The sequence below is a fragment of the Onthophagus taurus genome, chromosome 7, assembly GCF_036711975.1.
Source record: "Onthophagus taurus isolate NC chromosome 7, IU_Otau_3.0, whole genome shotgun sequence".
NCBI lineage: Eukaryota > Metazoa > Arthropoda > Insecta > Coleoptera > Scarabaeidae > Onthophagus > Onthophagus taurus.
The window spans coordinates 27,998,498-28,022,268 of NC_091972.1; the positions used below are offsets into that span (position 1 = coordinate 27,998,498).

Consider the following 23,771-nt stretch of genomic DNA (forward strand, 5'->3'; position numbering starts at 1 on the left):
TTCGTAGGCGGCAACTTTTCGAATGGGAAAATTTTTACGCGGCCAGTAAAATTTTACTTTTAGACGGTCAACATTATTCGGTTAAACTAAATTTGATTAATCAGGACTCTACCATACTTTTCTACTCAGAATTTTTTCAATTTATAATTTATATTTTTTTTCTAAATTTTTTTGTCAACAAAGCGTTACACGGCGCCACAATACGACTTTAATACGGCTTTGTGGCAGAATGTGGCGTCGTAGAGCCGCGTCGGCCGGTTATTTTTCTCTTAAAAATCATCGATATAATATTGCTTCAATCCTTGTTTGATCGCAAAGCAGGATCATACATGATACACTTAGCGACTTTAATCTGCAGATTTTTATAAAAAAGTTAATTTAAAATAATTTAATGCATAATTGAGCTATTTAATAACCATATTACAAACAATAGAATAGTCTCGATTACTACAGGCCTTTTATTTTATTGATTTTTTGAGATCGCACTTGTAAGTATATTAAAATTTAACGCATTTTTATTTTAAATAACAATAGTGTTATAGATTACGTACAAATGGCAGATGGTAGAAAGCGTTTAGGCGGATAGGAATACAAAAAAATCGCAGAGGAGAAGCAAAAAAAAACAAACCGAAATCTTGAAAAGAACTACAAAAAATGATTCTTTCTTCAGCAAGAGTATTCCGGAACCACCAATTGAAACATTCGCAGATAATGTGCCTTGTGCATCAAAGGAGACTAGTGTTCTGTTGACCTCGTCTGCAGATGAAGATGTTCCAGAAAACAGTGATGAACGACAGGAGAAGAAGGATCAACCGCTATTTCTGCCTCCACCTTTTCAATTTGAGAAACATCCTGCAAGTATTAATGTTGAACTCATAGACTTTGTTGCACGTAATGGCTATTCTCAAAATGCAGAGTCTGATTATCAAAATTCTAAAAGAGTCTACAATGATCAAATACGTCTTATGAGTTCATCAATTTTTAAAAGAGAGCTTCAAAATGGTGAAGTTTCAAATCAACAATGGATAATATATTCTGAAAAAAATGGTATTTATTGTGGGCCTTGTCGTTTATTATCCAAAGCAGCCACATCTTTTTGCTTCAATGATTGGAAAAACCTTAAACACTGCGTCGAATCGCACGAACGATCTATAAATCACAAAAATTCTGTGGTTGCTCTCAGGGCAAGGACTTCGAATAAAAATTTAAATAATATAATATGCTAAATGCAGAGATTGATCAAGAGAAACAATATTGGACTGAAGTTTTACGTCGCATTCTCGTTATCATAAAAAAAATAACAAGTCGTGGTCTTCCATTAAGAGGTTCTGATGAAGATCTTGGATCAAGTCATAATGGAAATTTTTTAATGGCAGTGGAACTATTAGCCGCATTTGATCCGTTCTTGAAGGAACATATAAAGAATTATGGAAGACCAGGTAGCGGGTAAATCCACAATTATTGTGGATTTAACACCTGACATATCCCACGTCGATCAGTTGTCGATTGTCATAAGATATGTCCAAGAATGTGGATCACCAACAGAAGTATTCCTAAAATTCGTACCGACTAGTGGTCATAAATCTGAGCAACTGTACAATATAATATCGGAAACTTTAGCATCTTTTCAAATTAATTTGGATGATTGTAGAGGTCAGTCGTACGATAATGCTGCGAACATGTCGGGACTTTATAGCGGCCTCCAAGCAAGAATTAAGAATATAAACAAATATGCGGAATTTATACCCTATTCAGCTCATTCTCTAAACCTAGTTGGTACGTCGGCAGCTAATTGTTGTAATGAATCAACAAATTATTTTACGTTTCTACAAGATATCTACAATTTCTTTTCGGCATCTACGGTACGTTGGGAAAAATTGAAGAAGAATGATGTAAAAACAACACCAAAAAGTCTGTCATCCACGAGATGGTCATGCAGAGATCATGCCTGCAAGGCTTTAATGAAATCTTGGAAATGTATTTACAATACTCTGGAAACTATTTCCAATGACAGTTTAGAGAAGGGGATTTCGAAGGCAGAAGCAGCGGGATTAATTAAAAAGATGGCCAGATTAGAAACTGCGTTCATGATTGTTTTCTGGAGCACTGTTCTCAATCGTATGAATATAGTAAGTAAAAAACTACAGCAGGAAGACGCAGATATTGGATTGGTCATCGATTTGTATAAATCCCTGATTTCATTTATTTCATCTTGCCGCGAAAACTTTAAAATCTATTAAGAGGAGGCCAAGAAATTAAATGGTACACAGAATTACACCGCAAGCGAAAAACGTGCCAGAAAAAGGAAGCGACATTATGATGAAGACGACGATAATGAAGAAGTTCTGTTTGCTGCTAGGGATGATTTCAAAATAAACGTATTTCTTATAATTGTGGATCGATTAATTTCGGAATTAGACCGTCGAAAATGTATGTACGATAAAATATTAGAAATTTTTTACGTTCTGTTTAAATTTCGCGAACTAGTAGTTGAAGAAATAAAGAATGAAGCATTAAAATTATGTAAAATTTATTCACAGGATATTTCAGATAATTTTATTGAAGAGATGTTACATGTTAAAGAGTATTTGACACAAGAAGACAAAAAACATATAAATATCAACAACATGTGCAACTGGATCAGAAATCAGAATCTGCTTGATATTTTTCCTAATATTGATATAATTTTAAGAATTTATAAATCAATGGCAGTAAGCAATTGCTCTTCTGAACGGTCGTTCTCATGCTTGAAACGAATAAAAACATACTTACGTTCAACTATGACCGAAAATAGATTAAACGATGTAGCAATTTTATCAATTCAATCGAAAACTGCAAATTCGATATCATGTGATGATGTAATCAAAATTTTCGTTGAAAACAAATTCAGGCGAAATTTGTGTTTTTTTGTTATATGAATTTTTATATTAATTTTTATTTATTTGAGTGAAGTTTTTGTTGTTTTTTTATTTGACTTTAATACATGTTTGCACAACATTCGCAGTTTTTATTTCATTTCCTACTTTTTGTTCTGTTACGGATATTCATAGGCGGCGAGTTCGTTCAGCTTATAGGCGGCACATTTGTAAATCCGCCACTGGTTCTAGTACTCCTAAAACTCAAACCGTTAAAGATAAACATTTTCGGTCTGAATGTTTTTAAAATGGCCGTCACTGCTTACCGGAACTGATGATGTTGATACTTGGTGCTTTTAGTTGTACCTGATCAGTTCAAACTAAGTTGAAGGAAAAAGTGTTATAACCTTAATTGCAAATAAAATCCAAACCTAATAAATACACACTTTTACCAAAAGAAGTCTTGCTTACCTATTGTTAATACTGCATAAAAAACGATTGCACTACAAAATTAAAAAAAAATCATTTCTATAGCAAATTAATGTGTATTTAGCCTTCAAAATAGTTACAATTATATACATTCAACGACTCAAAACTCAATTTTCTTACATTTTTCTTATTGCCACACTTTTAAAGTTACACACATTAGCATTGATTGCTTTAGATTATACTTATGTAGTGCCCGTTACGTTACGAGTAAACAATTTGAAAAGCGAAGATAAAACACTTTTTTTTATAAAAGTCTTTGCGGTTTTTGAATTTATTTATACTAGTAATTTATTAATACCGCGATCGCACCAAGAAAAAGTGGAACAACTTATGTAAATAAATAAGGGCGTTAAAAATATGGGGCGAAGATGCGGAGATATTTTTATACTTGGTTTGAAAAATTTTAATGCTAAAGGTCTCGGTCTAAATATTTGTACAAATTGCTTAACATTCGTTATCGATTTTACTTACTAATCTCATCTTATTATTTTTAGATATACTATTAGATATAATAATGTTTATGTAAGTAAAATCGTTTTTCTTTGTATTACAATGGAGAAACAAAAATTGTTTACTGTTTAACTCATAATTTAAATGTTCCTCTCGTAACTTTTGTTTACTTTCACTGGAATCATGAATTGCAAATAATCCGTCACCTGTTGTCATTCGAGGTTCTCGGGATCGTTTTACGGTAGAACATCGAACGTGACAACGAATAAATATAATTTCATCGCTCGAAAGAGTTTATTACTGACAGCAAGCAATCTGTCTACTAATTTATTTTTACCGATAGAAAGAACCTACCGGTTTTTTAGATTTTTGTTTGATCATTTTTTACACCCTTTTTTAATTGTATCAAATAACCTTGTATGGGGTTAAATTTCGGTTTATTATTACTTCTCACTACCAGGAGACCATAACCACCGGAGATAGATGCCACTTACACGGCGAATTCGGCAATACAATGCCGACGAGAATCGGGGTCAGGTCATACGATATCGATCGGAGCTTTAAAAGCACGTTTCAAGAGCTTACCAGTCTACTTTCACTTTTAACTTTCCGAAACTATTATAATTTTTAAATCCTGACGTTGACCTCGAGGACAAGTTTAATAACCTTGACATTCTGGTGTTAAGAAAATTTCGTTGAAATTTTAAGTGTTATCGAAGAAATGGAATTAGTGAATTAAAGCAAATAAAAAATTTATACTAGATAATGATGTAAATATCATTAAAAATTTATTTCAACTTACAATTCGTTGCCAATTTTAGATGGATAGAATTAAAAGTGAAGCTCCATTCGTTGAATGGAAAATATTAATTCTTTCTACCACTAGAGAAGCACGCTTTAATGTGAGTTTAATGTACTCTCTTGGCAGAATTGAAAATATGGCTCCAATCAGACAATGAAATTAGAAATTAGTTAAATATACTTCGTTCTCTTCATACGTGCTTTTTTGAAATTCTATTCATTAATGTATTACTTATTAAAAAGAACATGAACATACAAGTATAATGATTAATAACAATATAAAATAGTAATAAAAAATCGTTGACAAAGCATATATAAAATGAAAGGAACTAGTTTTCTAATTTATTTCGTATAAATATACTTTATCTACAACTATTGAATTATCTATTCGTTATACAATTGATTTTTGACGGGTAATGAGACGCATTACCCACGACTGACAAAGTGTTGAATAATGAAGCCATTATTCCACAGTTCTGACACGGCCTACTAATCAAAAAATAAAATATTAACAGAAATGACAGCTTTCTTATATTGAGGTTATGTCTGAAATGTCTATCAAGTTTATTTTTTTTCCTTTTTTTGATTTTTTTTTCAAAATTAAATAGTTGTAGATAAAGTATAGTATTCAACTTGCGTATAATGGATGTTACCCACTCAGATTACAACACTCGCTCGCTTCGCTCGCTCGTGTTGCAACTTCTTCTTCGTGGGTAACAGCCGCCATTATACGCTTGTTGAATAATATACTATTATCCGCAATCACCTTATAATTGAAGTTTTATCCACACTTATGAACCGTATAAAGTACCACTTTATACACTAGTGGAATAAAGTTACTTTATTTCACTTAATATATGCCAGGTCGGCACCTTTATTGGCTAGTAAAGTTGTTGAAGTGCGCTTCATACTATGGCCGCTATAAACTTTTGCATTTGCCAGATTCAAAAACGAAGCAACTGTTGAAGGAACTTTAGACAAAGTGTTAATTCCAACAGGTTCTGATCTCTTCACAAATACGATTATTAGCAAGACTTCCTCATTTATTGTTATTACCCCCGTTTTTCTTTCCATTCATTAAACTCGGAAAATACTTTTTCGTAATGTTCCCTAGACTATGCAGGCAATAATTGGACAGTTGCTTCTTCAGCTTTCTCAAGAATTATCTTGGAAACATAATCACTTTCTTTCATATTTCACCAATTTTACCTTTACAACTTTCACACTTTTACAAATATATTACAAATGGAGTCGATAAACAATCGAAAATAAATAGCAACAATTCAACACCTCCCAATGTTTTTTTAGTTAATTGTAATGGTAATGATTTTTGAGGTGACAGCCGCTATCAGAGTAAAAAGTCAAATCATTTTTTGATAATCTCAGCAAGGAAACATTCTGCGTGGATAAAATGCTGTCTAAAACACTTACACAATAAATAACTATTAATAATTAAAAAATCATTATAGATATTGAGTTTATATAAAAATGTGGAGAGTCGCAAAAATTTGTATCGTTTGATGTATAATTTTGAGTTGCCTCAAATTTAATCATGAAATATAGAAAACTGTCGTAAATTTAAATGTAAAAAGCAGGACGACTCGCAGTGTTTTAAACTACATTAGGTAGGATAATCACTGATAGACGTATCTGTCTCGCTTGAATTGGCGTTATTCACACGCTTAGGAAAAACGGTGCATATTGAATGCCTTAATCACAGCAAGATCACACAAAAAACTTCCATTTAATTTTCTTCAAAATGTAAAGGTAGTCCCCAAAATAGTCGTTTCTAGATTGAACACCATTGTGGTCACTAATGATCCCAATTATGTTATTTTGTACTTGAAATATCGGTGTAAACGTTTCCTGAACGGTATGTCATTCGCTTTTTATATGATGGCAATGTGTAGTGTTTCTGTAAATCCCTAACCTTTCTACCTCTCCGTCTGTTCGGTACTTTACCTAATCCTTATATTGAACTGGGTAATATTTTAAGAACGATGTTAAGAACATTTTGACCTACAGTATCTTTTTTGTGTAGAAAACATGTCCATGTCCAGTGGCGTAGAAGTTGGGGGGAAAAACAACCACTACCCCAATTATAACCTTAAAAAAATATTTTCTCGCACAAAACTTAGCATATAATGAGTAGAAAATGCTTACAAACACTGTTTTCTGTACGATAAACGGTTCCGGAGATATTCGCAAAAAACGATTTTTTTTATTAAATTTCGTCACAGAAACTTGCTTCTGGGTAAAGTTTGTAGCAATTTATGACGAGTATTATATGATAACATTCGCATAAAAACATTGTTAGATCACCAGCAGCCTTTGCTGTAATCTAGCTATGAACGTAGTGAGTTATGTCCATTTCCACGAAAAACAAAGTTACGCCGAAACCACTGTCGATAGTTTATACGTGCTCGTAATGTTCTCGATTGGAGTAGTCAAAGCGTTAATCTTTGGTTTAATTCGTGATTTTTCTTGCGGAGAGTGTCGACTTCGATGTACCACATTGCAAGTCACTGATTAGTTGTTCGTAGTCAATACAACCATTTAAAGAGTGATAAAGAGAAGATGATATAACATGTTTTTCTAGGTTACTTAAAATGGTATGCAACCAAAACTTTTTCATTTTTAATAATAATTATTACCAGATGAAAGATGGTCTCCCTATGGGTTCGCCCATCTCAGGTATAATAACTGATATTTATGTCAATCATTTCGAAAACAAGCTTTTCTCTGATAAATATAAGTAGATATCTTTATCATTTTTGAAGGTAATGCAGCAAAACTTTCTGCATTAAATAATATTTTTAATAATATTAATAACCTGCAGTTCACATCTGAAATTGAAACAGACCGTAGACTGAACCTTTTAGACTTGGTGATTTCAAGAGATCCTGATAATAGCTTGAACTTTGATATATTTCGCAAACATACAACCACAGACGTAATAATTCCCAAACATTCATTCAACTCTACTGAACATAAACAGGCATCATTTCGTTTTCTTTTCAATAGATTACAAAAAGTACCGTTAAATGATTCCAATTATCTCACAGAACTCCATAAAATTGTAAAAATCGGTTTGAATAATGGATACAACATCAAAGACTTACAGGACATTCATAACATGGTACATAAATGTAACATCGTTAAACTAATATTTCCGCACTACAAGAAAAGCGTTAAATATATAACCTTACTATTCGTCCCTTCCATTCAGTAAAAAATCAGGAAAAATCTTGGTAAAGTTGACATTATGCCAGTTTTCTCATAGAATGCAAAAATATCTAAACATTTGTTAAATAATAAACACAAATTTGATAATACGTCATTGAACGGTGAATTTACATTTGAATCGAATGTTCAAATTGCAACATGTACTATATAGGACAGACTGGAAGAAGTATCCACACTAGATTTAAAGAACAGCTAAATAGAGATACTTCAGCTGTTTTTAAGCATTTAAAACTTAATAACCATACTACAGACATTAATAATGTGGGTCTGTTGAAAAATATAAAGAAATCGAAAAAACTTGATCTATTTGAGGAATACTTTATATATAAGAATAACAACAATAATTGTCTTATGAACGACCTAGCGGATGTTAATAATTATAGACTTTTCATCAAATACATGTAATAAGTGATTTCCATATAATTCATTGATAGATGTTTCATATTTATATAGATGAGAAATAGAATTTAAAAGTTATAAAATAGATACAACATGTTTCCGCTTTCTAGAATAAGATATCGCCTTTCTTCTCTCTTCAATAATTCTTTAACGAAACCAGTTTTTTCGTCCTTTTGTGTGAAGAGTACTCTTTTTGACTTGTTATATTTTGTTGTTAAACGTTTAGTTTACTTTCCGACATACATCATATCGATTTTTAAATATTCTTTAACGGATAATTATTGTAAGTACACTATTTGTACAATTGACCATTTTGTATTCCTTTTTTATTGATTTTTAGAACAACTTTGAGTCAAGATCATTCATCCTAAAGAAATTGATGTCATTTAATATTTAAATTACATTTTGACAGTAATTATGTTCTTTGCTTTTATATTTTATATCATAATATTTAGGGTAATTTCTGGATTGTTCTATGTTCCTTCTAATACATTTTTGTTATTATAGTTGTGCCTCAGGAAGACCATTATATGGTCGAATACTATAGTAAGCACTGAATAATATAAATAAATAATTCTATCATTGTTACACGAATTTTATTTAATTAATATCACGATGATCATTGAATCAATTTTATACGAATTTAAAGAGTGGCATACTTGTCATAGGTACAGTATTAGTTGCAATAAAAAACAACCTAACCAAAAGAACATGATAATATGAAAGTTTTCATTATGAAAATCCATCATTACTCAAACCTGTGGAGAAAAAGATATACATCAAGCTTAGCTTTCATTATCAATACAATTGTACTATGCATTGTTGCATAATTGTTGATTGTTATTATTTGGTCTTACTATCAATAAATATGTACTAACGATTACAACCGATTTTAACGGCTGCAGAGTAGATGTTGATCGAAAAACTCAATCTCAAATGTTCCCGATCATGGTGGAAGTTCTTGTAATGCTTCCATCATAATACACAGAATGTCAAAGAGAGGTATTCATAAAAGGTACATTCTGTAATTATGCCCTATAATAATACTTGATAATTGGTAGAATAACAAGTACTCACAATCAGTTGTTTATCATTTGCTACCTATTCGTCAGTACCATAAATTATAAGGCAAATATCTATATTATTCTAATGATAGTTTAAGTTCAACGCCATTTTCAAAATCTTGATCGTTTTAACAAAACCTTCAATTTTAATAGGAATTGGTGATACTCATTAATAACTGTTGGTGGTTGTCGAACTTCCGTCTTATTTCTACGTGCAAGAAATTTACTATGAAACTGGGGTTAACATTATGTTAAAGGCGCGACACTGAAACTGTATTAAAATAATAATTACATAATTGCACAAAATGTTTGAAAATTAATTGAATAAACCTTTACCAGAGGCAATACCTAATAATAATAGACAAAGGCCTGGAATTATAAAGTTCGATGTTAAACTATGAATAACCTTATAAATATTTATAATCTGGCCGGAACGAACCAAATCAATTCAGAAAAAGTTTAAATATAGAATAGAATGAGGATTATTCCCTTTTCTGATGAATTAATCATATATTTTCTATTCCACAAAAGATGAAAAGAACTAATCCACTATCAACTTATTTTGTCTACTAAAGAAATATTATAGTAATAATTATAATCTTGAAGATACGTTTAATACCGTTGAAAATCAAATTTTATGATACATTTATTACAATGAAAGAAATGTAACAATGGAAGGGTTTAGAAATTGTGATTTATCCATATGGTAATCCGACTATTTGTGTTAAATTGGTACCTTGTTAATCCCATCAATTATAATTAGAGGCAAATCAGACAACCGTAAAAGTTCCCGACAAACGGCTCATCGAGTTCGACATTGTTAAAAGCGATCACGGCTTTTAACAATCGACCTCGAAGTCACGAAGTCGATCATCAAAATGAATGTTGGATATGAATCATTAGACGATGCGACGGGTGAAAGTTTTAATTGGGATTTGAAACAAGTTTTTTTTGAAAAGTATCCTGCAGTCATTTTCTGTAACAGGATCCTAATTTAATGATGCATGCTATCTGTAAATAAAACATTAAATTCTCCAAACAAACTGGATTTATTTGTTAAAAGTTTTCTTTTTAAATTTGTTAAGATAGAACACATAATTTATCTTTTTTTTTTAAATGTCCTTGATTTTAATTCGGAAGACTGTTTGTAATTCAAAGTAAACTCCAATAAATCATGAAATTTATTTCAAGGAATTTTTCAAAGGCATAATTTTTATTTTCTCAGTCACATCAAAAAAAAATTGTTTGTTGATAATAAAAATATTCTTGGGACAGTTTTGCTAAAAAGTTGTTTACATTTACAAGTAACATATCAAAAAAAAATTGCTTAACCGGATTATATCAACGAACGGTGTTCATTTACACCGGAAATACCCGGCAATGTCTAATTTTAAATCAGCACATGTTAAATATTTATAAAATGGGTAGAACCTATACGAAAACCTGCTGCTAGCTTTCGATATGTATGTAATTCAGTATCGAGATGATTCACAGTTTATGTTAACGTTACAATGACCTAGTTTCGATAAAAAAAGATGTTACGATCACAAAAAATTATGTGAACATAAAACTATTTTAGATAATAAAACCACAAAGCAATTAAAATCCACATTAAAAGAAATAAAAGAGATGAAGTAGTTGAGTTTAATTTCAATGATTACTGGGACATTAAGTTGGGTTTGAATGAGATGTCATCTGTTATATTTTAACCAATTTAGTCGTTTTCATCATGAAGCATAATATCTATAGTGATGTAAAAAAAACTCTATTAGTCTCTATTAAGGGATTATGCCACCTTGGAAACCCGAAAATAAAGATAACTTGAAAATTTTTTTGCAATGCGAGGAAAAAAAAATTCTAAACTTCTAAACTTTTTAAACTATATAGATAGAGTAGTGCGAAGAAACGCACTACTCTATAGTAGTGCAAGAGTTGCAGAAATGAAGTTTTCAGACAGAAAAACTTTCAGTAAATTTTTTCTATCAATGAATTCTCATTCTAGACAGTCTAAAATACACTTTACATTTTCCGTTTCTTTTCTGTTTATATCACTAATAATATCTATGAATTATAGATGCAACGAAAATAGTCTATTGTTTGGTGAAAAACCGAAACGAGTTTATTAACACATCTAATCGATGCAAAAATCTGAAACGAACCGCGACCTATTTAACCTTCTTAAAACAACAGAAACCCGTAAATAAACGAGCGGCTTAAGAAATCGATCTTTAACGGTTTCTTAAGAACCGATAAGACTTTGATTTTAAGCAAACTCAATAAACGCTGCCATAAAACTGTAAACACTGAAAACACATTTTCCTTTAATAAACCATTTACTGTTTTTTTTAAATTTATTTTATCTATTTATTTTTCGATTTAATGTTGTCGCCATCAGCCAAATTACAGAGAAACTCGTTTGAAGAAGACACGTTAAAAGAAAGCTGAAAATCGTTCGTCGGATCGCATAATAACACGGCACGACCTTAGGAAAACTATTAGTTATTACAAGATAGCACGAGTCTGAGGTGCAATTACGTTTTGGACGTCCGTCGAGACGCCGCCGCCACTCGATGGGAAAACGGAGCCGAGTAAATAACCGGAGAAGATGATCCCAACGCTAATTTCATAATTAAAGAAGAGGATTTCTAGATTAAACCCGTATAGAAACGAGAACGGTTAATTTATTTATTGAAGAGAACTATGTATGTGCCTATATTTTCTAAACGAGAAGGGATACGGAGATAGATCAACGGATACCTTTTTAATAATTTTGAAAATTACTAGCCTAGGTAATTGTTTTTCAAGTAATGTTATACCCGCCGTGTATCTGAAGGTATTTATGGTGGAAAGTTGATAATGTTTTGGGTAAGGTAGATAGTTGTTAGTAAGATGGTAAGCCATCAATATGATTGTTATTATTAAGTCGAGTCGACACCGTTGTCAAGACGTTATTGTCTGTATTATTAGTATCTAAACAAGACCGATAAACTTGAAGAGGTAATCATAACGTCTTGTTTGTATAAGCTATTAAAAAGTTAAACGATATTTCAAGAATGAAATATTACAATGTCTTAATATAAACTGAATTAATAAATTATTTTTTAGAAAGGTGTAATTCTTCCAAAATATTGTTGTAATCCCAAATGACATGATTGTAACACTAAGATATATAAGCAATATGATTGGAAAAGACTGGAGACTCACGTTATTCATCTTTTAAAATTCCTTACTTTCTTATTAAATTAATACATTTTTTTGTCCATATACTTATATTTAGACAAGGTTCTATAAATCGTCATCAAGCTAATGACATAAGATCTTAGTGTATCATCAAGCTAATATGTGAATCTACTTTTATAAAATATGTTTTTACTATATCTCGTTATTTCAACATTTTAACTGTATCTCACGGCACAAGATGTACACTCTATATCAATAAGTTTTTCCTGTAACAAAATATTGCTGAAAAACACGTACTTTTCTATAGCAATTTTTATGGACGGAGTTTTGGGGTTGTTGATATATGTCCTAGTCTTAGAAAATGAAATTTATATGTCTTAAGTCGCAATTTCGTGGTGGCCAATTCTTATAAGTAAAATACGAAATAACAGGGCTAAGATGATCCTGGCACAAGATCAGCAATATGTCACCAGCGGTATGGCAACGGCACTGAACTACTAAAACCATATGCCTTCAATAGCAATATCTTACGATTGAAGTACTAAGAACTGGGTTATCATGTCACGATTACGTTCAGCAGCTTTTGTTAATACATTCCCTAATTTGTTGCCAAAGAGAAATGCTATAAAAATTACAGTTTTGACATCTAAGAAAACGTCTAAACCGTCGAAGATACAAAACAGAACATAAATTGGAAGAGAAACTGGACAATCGGACTACTAAAGATGTGTCCAAACATAGAGCGACAGTCGAGCTCGGGGTGCTATATGTTGCTGCAGCACACTTGCCGCTCTATGTTTGGACACACCTTTACAGATAAAACAATAAACCTATATCCTGGTGGGATCTTTTCCATCTATCTTCCATTCTGTCCTCTCCCCATACAACCACCTCTACTTCCTAACTCCCATTCTTCTCCAATCTCCTTTCACATCGTCCATTTCTCTTTTTCTAGCTCTACGTTTTGCTCTTCGATCCACCGGTCTCCAAACTGCAACTTTTCTTGTTATCTGTCACGTCTTACAAACGTATGACCACTACTTTGTCTTGTTTTGTTAGTACCAGTATACCCACATGTATCTAATTTTCTGCTCGCTACTTCCAGCACTACATTCAACAGTGTAACCGACAGTGCATCACCCTGTCGCATTCCAGTATCAATGCCAAATGTTCCGTCAACTCTTACTGCAGCTCTTTAGCTGGCTAAAGTTTCTTCTGTAAATGAATTTTGATTTGACATTTCTTACCTCCTAACACTTAGAAGACTTGTTTAAAGTCTCCATATAAAATATATGTAAATCTATGTAGTATACGTAGGTATTTGTCCTAAGACGAATATTTGAATAGAAGTTGAGCGGTTAGAGCGAATACCGGGCTGATACTTGTTATTAAATGATCTATTGGAGAAGACTTTTTGTTATGCATATTCTACTAACAGAACCTAACCTTAGGCGAGAATACGGCAAAGAACGGTTATCCAACTTGACATTTGTTGGAGGACAAATCGAGGTACTTGGTAAGCAAGCTATCGTGATAATTTCGTCCGAAAGACCATCTCGAGCTCGTGTTATATAGTGACTTGATATAATTTTTATACCATCTTACGTTTTTAAGAGATCGATAGAAATTATATTATCTATCGATCAAAAATTAAGCTACAGAAAGCACAATCAATTGAAAATAATAATAATGCACCTTTATTGAGACCACAAAATAAATACAACCAAACAATAGTAATAATAATACTTTTATAATTAAAATTGTTGTTTTGTTACTCCACATGGTCGAAGAGCATATATGCTCTCAGCCAAAATGTAATATCCAATTTTATAAAATTATCTTCATGCTAACTCCTAGTGTATATAGAGAATCACAAGAAGTTCCAAAAGTATCATATCAGACTGTGAATAATGCATAACATTATAAAAGATTATGACTTAAGTGAGTCATTTATATCCATTTAAAGTGGCAGTTTGTAAAAAAGAAAGGGATCTGTGTTCCTAATAACGAACTACTTCCGATTGCTCAAATTGTTTAATGAAACATCAATTTAAATTGCAAGTTTATATGAAATAGGTTAAATATTTGTACAGTTCAGGTGCCAATTGCTGTTGACGGATTTAGACCAGAAGAAGTTGATAAACAGTGATCGGTGAAACAGATCAAAAGGTTTCTATATTTCGTTAGATCTTATGGATTAATGAAATTAATATGAATCATTTTATTCAAATTAATTATTTATATTTAGAAATTAGAGTTTAATTATTTAAAATTTGCTGGAAATGATAATAATAGGTATAACCTGTTTTAAACAATACAAAGCATGAAAATAACAAATTATATATATAATTAGAATAGAGTACTAACTTCTAACTTGACAGTGATTTAGACGATTTTAAAATTTATGTTAACAAGGTCCATGTTATTAAGAGTTATTTTCAGAACTTCTTCTCCTACTCTAATTGTAAGTTAATTCAAGCCTAGTCATTGAAGCTCTCTTTATCACTTCTTGATAAATTTATAGCTGAATCCAACTTTTAACCAACGAGAGCGCTTAAAACCGGTATAATCACGGCAACTATCCCCTATATAGTTTATTAGGAGGATGGTTAAAAGTGGACGTAAATGGAATAAACTTTACTTGTCACATATTAACTCAAGAAACAGTGAGCAGAGTCAAATGTAGCGTACTCAGTGGTGAGGAATCAATATAGAGATATTATAAACTTTATATGGAGCTATCTCGATGCAGATTTAATAGAGAGTAGATGCACGCACAACAGAAATTGAAAGTAGAATGATGGTGAAATTTTTAATGAAGTTTGATGCAGACCCAATATATATTTGGTGTGGTCTTATCGTTAGTGCAGAGTTGATAGAGACATGACTTGTTAGTAATAGAGGTATGTTGAAGACTTTATGTAGACATGTACATTTCAGACGGATTATTTCAACTAAGACTGAATGGAGACTTGATGTTCGCATGATAAGGTGCTTGTATTCCGAAACTATTAACACAGATTTTTTTTAGCGATGCACAATTTTTTCACGAAATTCAGTTAGATATTTTTATAATACTACGTATGGAACGAAGAAAAACAACTTGTGGGTTTGATGACAGGCAAATTGGAACTGTATTTCTTCCAAATGTACAGTTGAAAGCAAGTTTCTAGATAATTCCCACTGGCAGTAAAAACTACAACGTAATTTGTACACCACACAAGCACATTTTAATTTTTTAAGCGTAACAAATGGAGGTAGCTGAATTGGTAGCAATAGACCTCCTGGATAATTTTCTTTATAAGTAAAAACATTAGTATGCACAATTGCAGTCATAAGTTAGTTTCAGCATAAGAAAAGTTTTGCATAAATAAGCAGCCGTTGAGTTTAAGAGTAAATCACAATATTGATATGTGTCTAAAAAAATAATATCCCATAGCCGATGTTGAGTAATGAGGAATAAATCAACAATAAGATTGTATCTGTTGCTTGTATTTCAGATTAATCATTAGGTAAATGTAACATAGAACATCACCGTAATTAAATAGTTACAATACCAAACTGTAGTATAGTAAACATTGCGTTTTTTGTTTGTGACACACAATTAAGAATTAGAAAGTCATATTTAAATATACTTTATTCTTACTTGGAAGTCATTGAGGAGGATTAGACCTTACTCGGAAACGTTACGGGTTATTAAAAGCAATTAGAAATCATACAGAACCATTCGGAATAATTGAGAGTCAGTGAAAGGTATTGAAATAAACTGAGGTCCTTTGGGAGTTCTTAATAAATAATAAAAAACATAAATTTTAATGTGTTTTGTCTAAAAAACAATTTTCTGTATTTTAATTTTTTATACTTATAATCTTTAAATAATTCTTCAAAATTTTGTGTATTATGACACATTAAATAAGTTATCCAAATCAGTGAGTTTCATCAAAAGGTATTGTAGATAGATTTAAGAAAAAACGCAGTGCGCCTTCCATATAAGCACTTAGCAAGAATTCAATCAGTCTCATGTAATGAAGTACTGCGGCGGAACACCTATCGTGATTTACACTAATTAATACATTTGAATATGCAACAGGATGACCAATGTCTAGACCTCCACTCCGTGTTTCGGGAAATAAGGTATGATACTGAAAGGCAGACAGATAAAACGTTTCTATAATATCTTGTATTCAGAATATTGCTGCTCAAATGTTCAACATGGTGAAGTTGAATTCACCGACATACGACGAACAATAGTAACTACAATTTAGTTTGTTTAAGAGACAGTAATACCGCAATCATCTTCGTTAAACATCTAACAAACGAGATTGTTTGCGGGCGAGGACTCTATAATCTATTGCTTGGTCACTTGCAAGCGACGTGCCACAATTTTGATTTTAAAAGATTCAGGTGCTACAATCAACTTCATTAGAGATATAACAGCCGATGTTGCTTGCGGGCGAGGCGATACAATTAAGATTATTAAAGTTAAAGAGATAATAGCCGATGTTGCTTGTTGCCGAGAAGCTACAATCTGTTGCATTTAAGATATATTGTAATATCATCAAGACGGCACAGTCCACTCCATTAAAAAGACAGTAGCTGAGGTTACTTGCAGCCGAAGTGATATAATTTAAATTGTTAATGAAATAGTAATTGAGGTGCCACAATCAATTTAGTTAGAGATATAACAGTAGAGGTCATTTGCGGCGGAGGCGCTGCAATTTAGATTGTTAAAAACATGGATACCAAGGCGGCACAGTCCACTCCGCTAAAAAGGCAGAAGCCGAGATTGCTTGCGAGGCGCTACAATTTAGTTTGTTAATGAGGTGCCACAATCAACTTTGTTAGAGATACCCGAGGCCGTTTGCGGCCGAGACGCTACAGTCTAGTCTAGGTTGTTAAAGAAATAGTAACTAAGGCGCTACAACCCACTCCGTTAATGAGATGGCAACTACGGTGCCTTAACACACTCCTTTATAGAAACAGAAGCCGAGACTGCTCTCATGTCAGTCGAGGCTCTAATGATAGTGAGGTGCCATAATCTACTTTGCAAAGTATTTTAGTTTTAGTCATAGTCATAAGCGTTTGCTTTAGCTGTAGCTATAAGGAAAGGGATCGGTTCATGCAATATTTAAGCACAGCACATTAAAGGAGGATTTTGACATATAAACAGTCGTGCCACAACTCGTGCTAAATTAAAAAAAAAAAGAAATCGGGAGTGAAATTGTTTTGTGGTTGTCGTTCGAAAATGTTTCTAGAGTAATGTGCTTGAATGCAGCTCTATTAATCGCACAAAGATTAAGAAATAAAAGACGACGGCGTTTTGGCAGAAGACCAATCAATAAAATAAATTAGAGGGAAATTATGCCACTCTGATTAGAAACATGTTGGAGAAAGAGGAAGACGATTTGCAATTTTTTAAATATGTTCGCATGTCGTTCGAAGAGTTTAAGGAATTGTTAAGACTGGTTGAACCTTTTTTAGCCAAAACACCAAATAAAGGTGCAATTTCACCCGCTCAAAGGTTGATAGTAACCCTACAATAAAATACAAAACCTAACTGACCTAACCTCTATAAAATAACAAAAGACACAAAAGAGAAAAGTGCGCATGCGTTACGTTACGACCAATTGTTTTAGCTTTAAGAAGTTAAAAGTTGGGCAACTCTTGGGACTAGGACAAAAACCATTTTAGTCGTAAGGTGTTGCATGAACAGTACTACTATAACCAGAACCCACCTTTATACACCACGCGTATTAAAACACAAACGTTAAGTTGACGACAGTGACTTGTTGTAAAGTTGGCAACATTAACAGAAAATTTATATTATTGTTTAAAAATCAAACTGACGTTTAAACTTTCGTTATTCAAAAAGACACCATTCAGTTGTTGGTGCAATATTCTACACAAACAATCAAAATAAAATAAAAATTTCTTTAGCTCAACTATCTAACTACTGAAAATCATGTCATAATGATAGAATAATCTTCTCTGAATCTATATTTTCATTCGAGTAAATCGTATGTTTGCGGTTAAACTGTTCATCTAATTAACTAAAGTGCTACAAACTTTCTTACATTTTTATATGACCCTGTTAGAGGAAATCAGAAAATTATATAAATAGACATTCAGTACGGCTTGAATCGAAAAAGAAGAAAATGTCCCGACTTTGATTGATTTCGATTCGAACTTAATTAAATTAATTAAAGTAATTAAGCGACTATATTATTATTCAGTTTACTTTAACTTTTTAAGTGTTCTTTTTCAATGAATCATTATTTTTGTGATCGTAAAATTTATTAATGTTTGATAATTGTGTAACTTCAATAAAATCTGGTGTTCTTCCGGGTAAATAAAAATGTTTAAAGCCGACAATTTAAAATTGACGTTTGTTGAAAATGGGTTTAAAGATAACAAATATTTGAATTAAATTAAACCTTGCATAGAATTAGAACTTCCATGGTTTATTATAGAATAAGTTGTTCCAATTTTAAGTACTTTCTACTTTCATCCTGAAGATTAAATTATTTTTATATCTTGTACAACATAATAATGAGATATATACCTATAAGTATACCTTCATAAGTAGCTACAAATAAGATTCTGTACATAACTCTCAAGATTATAGTTAAAGTATGCAGTACACCAACATAGTAAGGATTACAAAAAAGCATAGCTCTTCGCACGAATAGATTCAAAACCGAAGTATTATAAAGCGATAAAAAAACATTCAATTTACGTTTGCCACGCCCGTTACGTTACGACCGCTCTATAAGAAGCTCCACAGTCCATTTTTTAGACTTAGCAAGAACCTTCTCCGGCGCGACCTCCATTATACTTACCAGGAATAATCATAAGTTGATGGAAATTGTCCAAGCAACATCCATGTCTTTACTTACATACCCTTTTACCATTCAAAAAAAAAAGCTCATCCCATTTTTATTCATATTTTTCCTTTTTTTTTAACTTTTTTTCTATTTCTTGCCATGGCGACGAAGTAATACTTAATCGTTTCCGGATTAAAAAGTGTCGTTGTCCTCGTCTTCTTCGAAAGGTACATTATTCAATAAAATTCCGGTGGTTTCACCTGTCGCGAATGAGCGTCGTTGTATCAGGAGTTCAAAAACGTTTAGGAGATATCAGACGCCTACCTGTTGCTTTGAAAACCACGCATATCGCGAAAGGTGAGACGCGAAACGAAAAGGTAGACGTAATAGGATACCTGGAGTTGGCGCCGGGATTTTTACCTGGCTTCTTCTGGTGTCCTGATAGCGTTTAGTCAATGTTAAAAGCGAATTCTACCAGGTGCTAATGACTAGGCATTATGCAATTAGCGGTTCGGAATCATCAGATCGTCGACGGCGACGACAACAACAGGAACGAACGGTGGAGCAACCTCTACGCCCGCGCTGCCCGTGAACCTTTGAGGAGAAATCGCTTACGTAACGAGAATGAATGGTGGGTTTTCGGCGACAAAAGGTGAATGAACAGCAGGAATTCACGGTTATTGATCGAATTTTATTATTTTTAGGTTAAGGTCTGTAGGTGAGAAAGAAATTGATGTGTAAAAGTTGGTTAAGTTTCTGATTTCTTACAACAAAAATTACATTAAAAATTGAAAGTTAGTAAAACTAATATAAACAACATTACATTAATTTCAAGTAACATATCGAGTAGCCGGAGTGGACCAATTATTCTTTGCACGCGATCAATATGATCTATTGTACCTTGGTAGATAACCATATTAGATTACACCTTGCAAAACAATGATGACAACAAAAGGTTAAATCTTAAAGCACCATTCAGATCTGTAGAAGAAATAAATTACAAAGTCAATATCTTGCATCTAACACTACAAAGCACAGAATAGGAATATAAAATATGACTATTTCCACGTCCTTCAAGCATAGCATCTTTAAACGTGCTCTATAAAGACACCCATTGGAAGACGATCTAGTTTTAATATATCCATAATTTTATCTGAAAAGATGTCGATAAATTTCTTTTGCAGGTTTAGTGGTAAGACAACAGGTAGTTTTTCTACCAATTCTTTATTCGCATTCACAGATGATTGTTAGTGAATGAGTTTGATCTCACAAACATTTTAGCTCTACTTATTTGTGATAACTAATACAATTATTGCTAGCCACACCTATAGGTATAGCCTCATATAGAAAGTGCATTTATATTAAGTTCTCTTATAGTTTACGTAGCTCACTATTAGTATAAGAAAGTAGCAGGAAGGCGGCAGAGTGAGTTGAACATAGTTTTATATGAGTGTAAGCATAACTCTCTATCTGTCAATGTAAATAAAAGGTAATTGACATTTTTCACTAGGAAACGAATGCTGGGAATAATATGTATGTAGTGACCAATTCTTTATCGGCAGGTTTATGAATTTAGAAGAACCTCTGCAAGGGTAATTTAAATAGGCTCAAATTAAATAGGTACGCTGCTACATTTTATGTAGTATGTTGGTGGTATTCTACATCTATAAAGATCCCTTATTATAAATCAGGTAATTATATCTGTATAATCTGGTTGAATGGTCCAAACAAAAAGAACCTTAAAGAATAATTCTAAACGTTTAACGTGTCTATAAGTACTTATTAAGGCTGAACGAAAATCTTGTTATTCAAGATCCTTCAGGACTAAAAACAGATATTACACAATATTTACTCTTCCAGATTTAGGGTAACATCAAATTTCTGTTTGTAACTTTAAAGTTGATACAATTCCAAACGTTTTCATGAAATATCAGAATTTGTCAAGAGTAATTTCTTAGATTTTCTGTGCAATCTAAATTCTAGGCGGAAACATTCCAAAAATTTTCTTACAATCTCACATTTAGTGAGTGGAATTTTACACCATTTTTTGGAAGCTACCACCTGTAATGTCGTGTTATTTCAGGTCACTTCATAAATTTGAATTTTACGCAGGGTAAGTTTACACTTGCAGAAGTTTCTTACAATTTAAAGTTTGGCCAATATAATTCGAAACTATTTCTTCAAATTTGAAGTTTGACTAGGGAATTCTAGATTTTTTCTTGCAGTTTAAAGTTACATTAATACCTTGCTCGGTGAAAGGTCATTCAGATCCTTTGGGAAGTAAACTGCAACCCAAATATCGAAAATCTGATACGGTTAACCGCAGGGCAGTGGCATAAAACATGCTCAACCGTCTCCGCTTCCTCCGCACATAGTCGGCATTCAACATCGTCGGCTAAACCCAACAAATTGAGGTGTGCTAAAGGCACCCATTATAACTTTTATGCTGCTACGAGCAAGTCCTAAAATATTCCCGAGTTTGACAGTGGCGATGTTAATAAACACCTTAGCATGTCTCATTCCAGGCGAACTGGTCCACAGTAGGCGAAGTCTTTCTTCAGCCCACAATCCAATCCTATGTTTGGCGATCGCAAATAATACACCAACTACTGGTTCTGGCCCCACAAACGCTTTAGCGCTACCCTCTCGTGCTAGCTCATCTGCCGCTTCATTACCCCAGAGTGACCTGGGACCTAGATCAGAGAAATTCTATTATCACAACTAAGTGTGTTTAATGTTCTCTTGCAGTCAATTTAGAGTTATTCCAGTGTAATTTCAACCATTAACTTGTACTTTAGAATTTGGCCAATGAAATTTTGGACATTTTTTGGCAAATTAATTTACATAGCTTAATTTCGTTATCCTTTAAAATGCATCAAGACCTTGATTAAGATTATTATCAGAAGAAATATAGGCACTAACATCCCTGACTCCCTGTGGATATCCTCTTTACTATCACATCTTTACTTAAACTTATATTGTATTTGATTATGGATAAAATGATTATATCGGTCAAGGAAAGAAGTAGAACAGTACCTCAAACCCAAACCACATAAATGAAAATTTAAAGATTCGGTAAAATCATGTGATGATTGTTAACTCAAATTTAAAATGTAACAATGTACAAAAAAAACTGCTGAAAAATAAACTATTTTTGGACAATCTTCTTTACATTTGTAAGCATTCGGTTTTCTACAAAAACAATTCGTCCTTATATCATGACATAACATAATCGTATTAGGTTGGTACCGATATGACAGATGGAATGATTACGTTTTTTTGATTAAGTTTTATTTAAGGATTACTTTTCGTTACATACATTTTAGAAATGTTAATTTGTGAATGCTCTTTAGGGAGCCTAATAATAGCAACTTGATAATTGTTAAAATTCAAGCTATTTTCGTCTTCAGAAAGAAAATCTATATGTTGTGTAAATCTGTATCTTATAGGCATGGATCATGAGTTGTATAGGCAAACATGCAGAGTTACTTAGGCGTTTAGACAGATTAGATTTCCTTTTTGCGTATGCCCATGCAATTTACCTTCAACACATGCACCTGATAGCTTCTTTTTGAGAATAGTAATGAAATTGTTCTTTTGGCATACTTGAATACAGTAGCGCATCAGTATAATTTTTGTATTGCTTTAAAAGAATATCAAAACATAAACAACGACATAAAAATATAGTTTGGAACATTATTTTAGGGCAGCTATATTAAAACAAAGGTTTTCTTGTAACATGTTCTATTACAATCATATAAAACCCGTAAGTTACATAAAGGTAATATTCATTAATAGGTACGTTATCTATCAATACTGATTTACATTTTAGATTTACAAATTTATATTGTTTATAAATACAATGAGTTTTTTATGGTGTATACTTATCCATCGCAAATTAACTTATATAAAAGGAATAAAATAGTAAGTTAATGCGAAAAGAAAAGTTAATGAAAACTAGAATTCTGTGTACTAAGATTAAATTGGAAACACTTTAATCTTTTTATATAATTCTCATTTGGAATGGATATAAAAAGAAAATTGAGTTCGGTTTGATTGAGTTTAATTGCTCTATATCGATCAATTCAATTGCTTTAACTGCTTCATTTCATTACATTCCGTTATAGTTTTATGTGCTCTATTTCAGATTAGATTTGCTAATTTATCGTATTGTTTCACATTAGTGGAAAATATGAAATAAACAATGAAAGCTATCCACACAACATACGCAGAAATCTACGTCTATCTATATCTATATGTAAATAGTAAAAAGAGTTTGTAATTCAATATTTTTCAAAGTTTATAAAAACTTCACTCAACATCTATTGATGTAATTGTGGTATATTTACATTTTGAAATTACGAACCGTTAAGTGAGATGTTATCTTCAAAATTTAAACACAAAATAAGATTAAAGAAGTTAGTGAAGACTTTTACGATATGACTAAATAATTTGATTATAAT

At 32.1% G+C, this 23,771-nt stretch overlaps 1 protein-coding gene across 4 annotated transcripts in view; it reads right to left on the reverse strand.

Annotated features, from left to right (window-relative positions):
- The window catches only part of LOC111422534 (proteoglycan-like sulfated glycoprotein papilin), a 143,941-nt gene that overhangs the window by 43,749 nt on the left and 76,421 nt on the right, over positions 1 to 23,771 (reverse strand). The window lies entirely within an intron of this gene.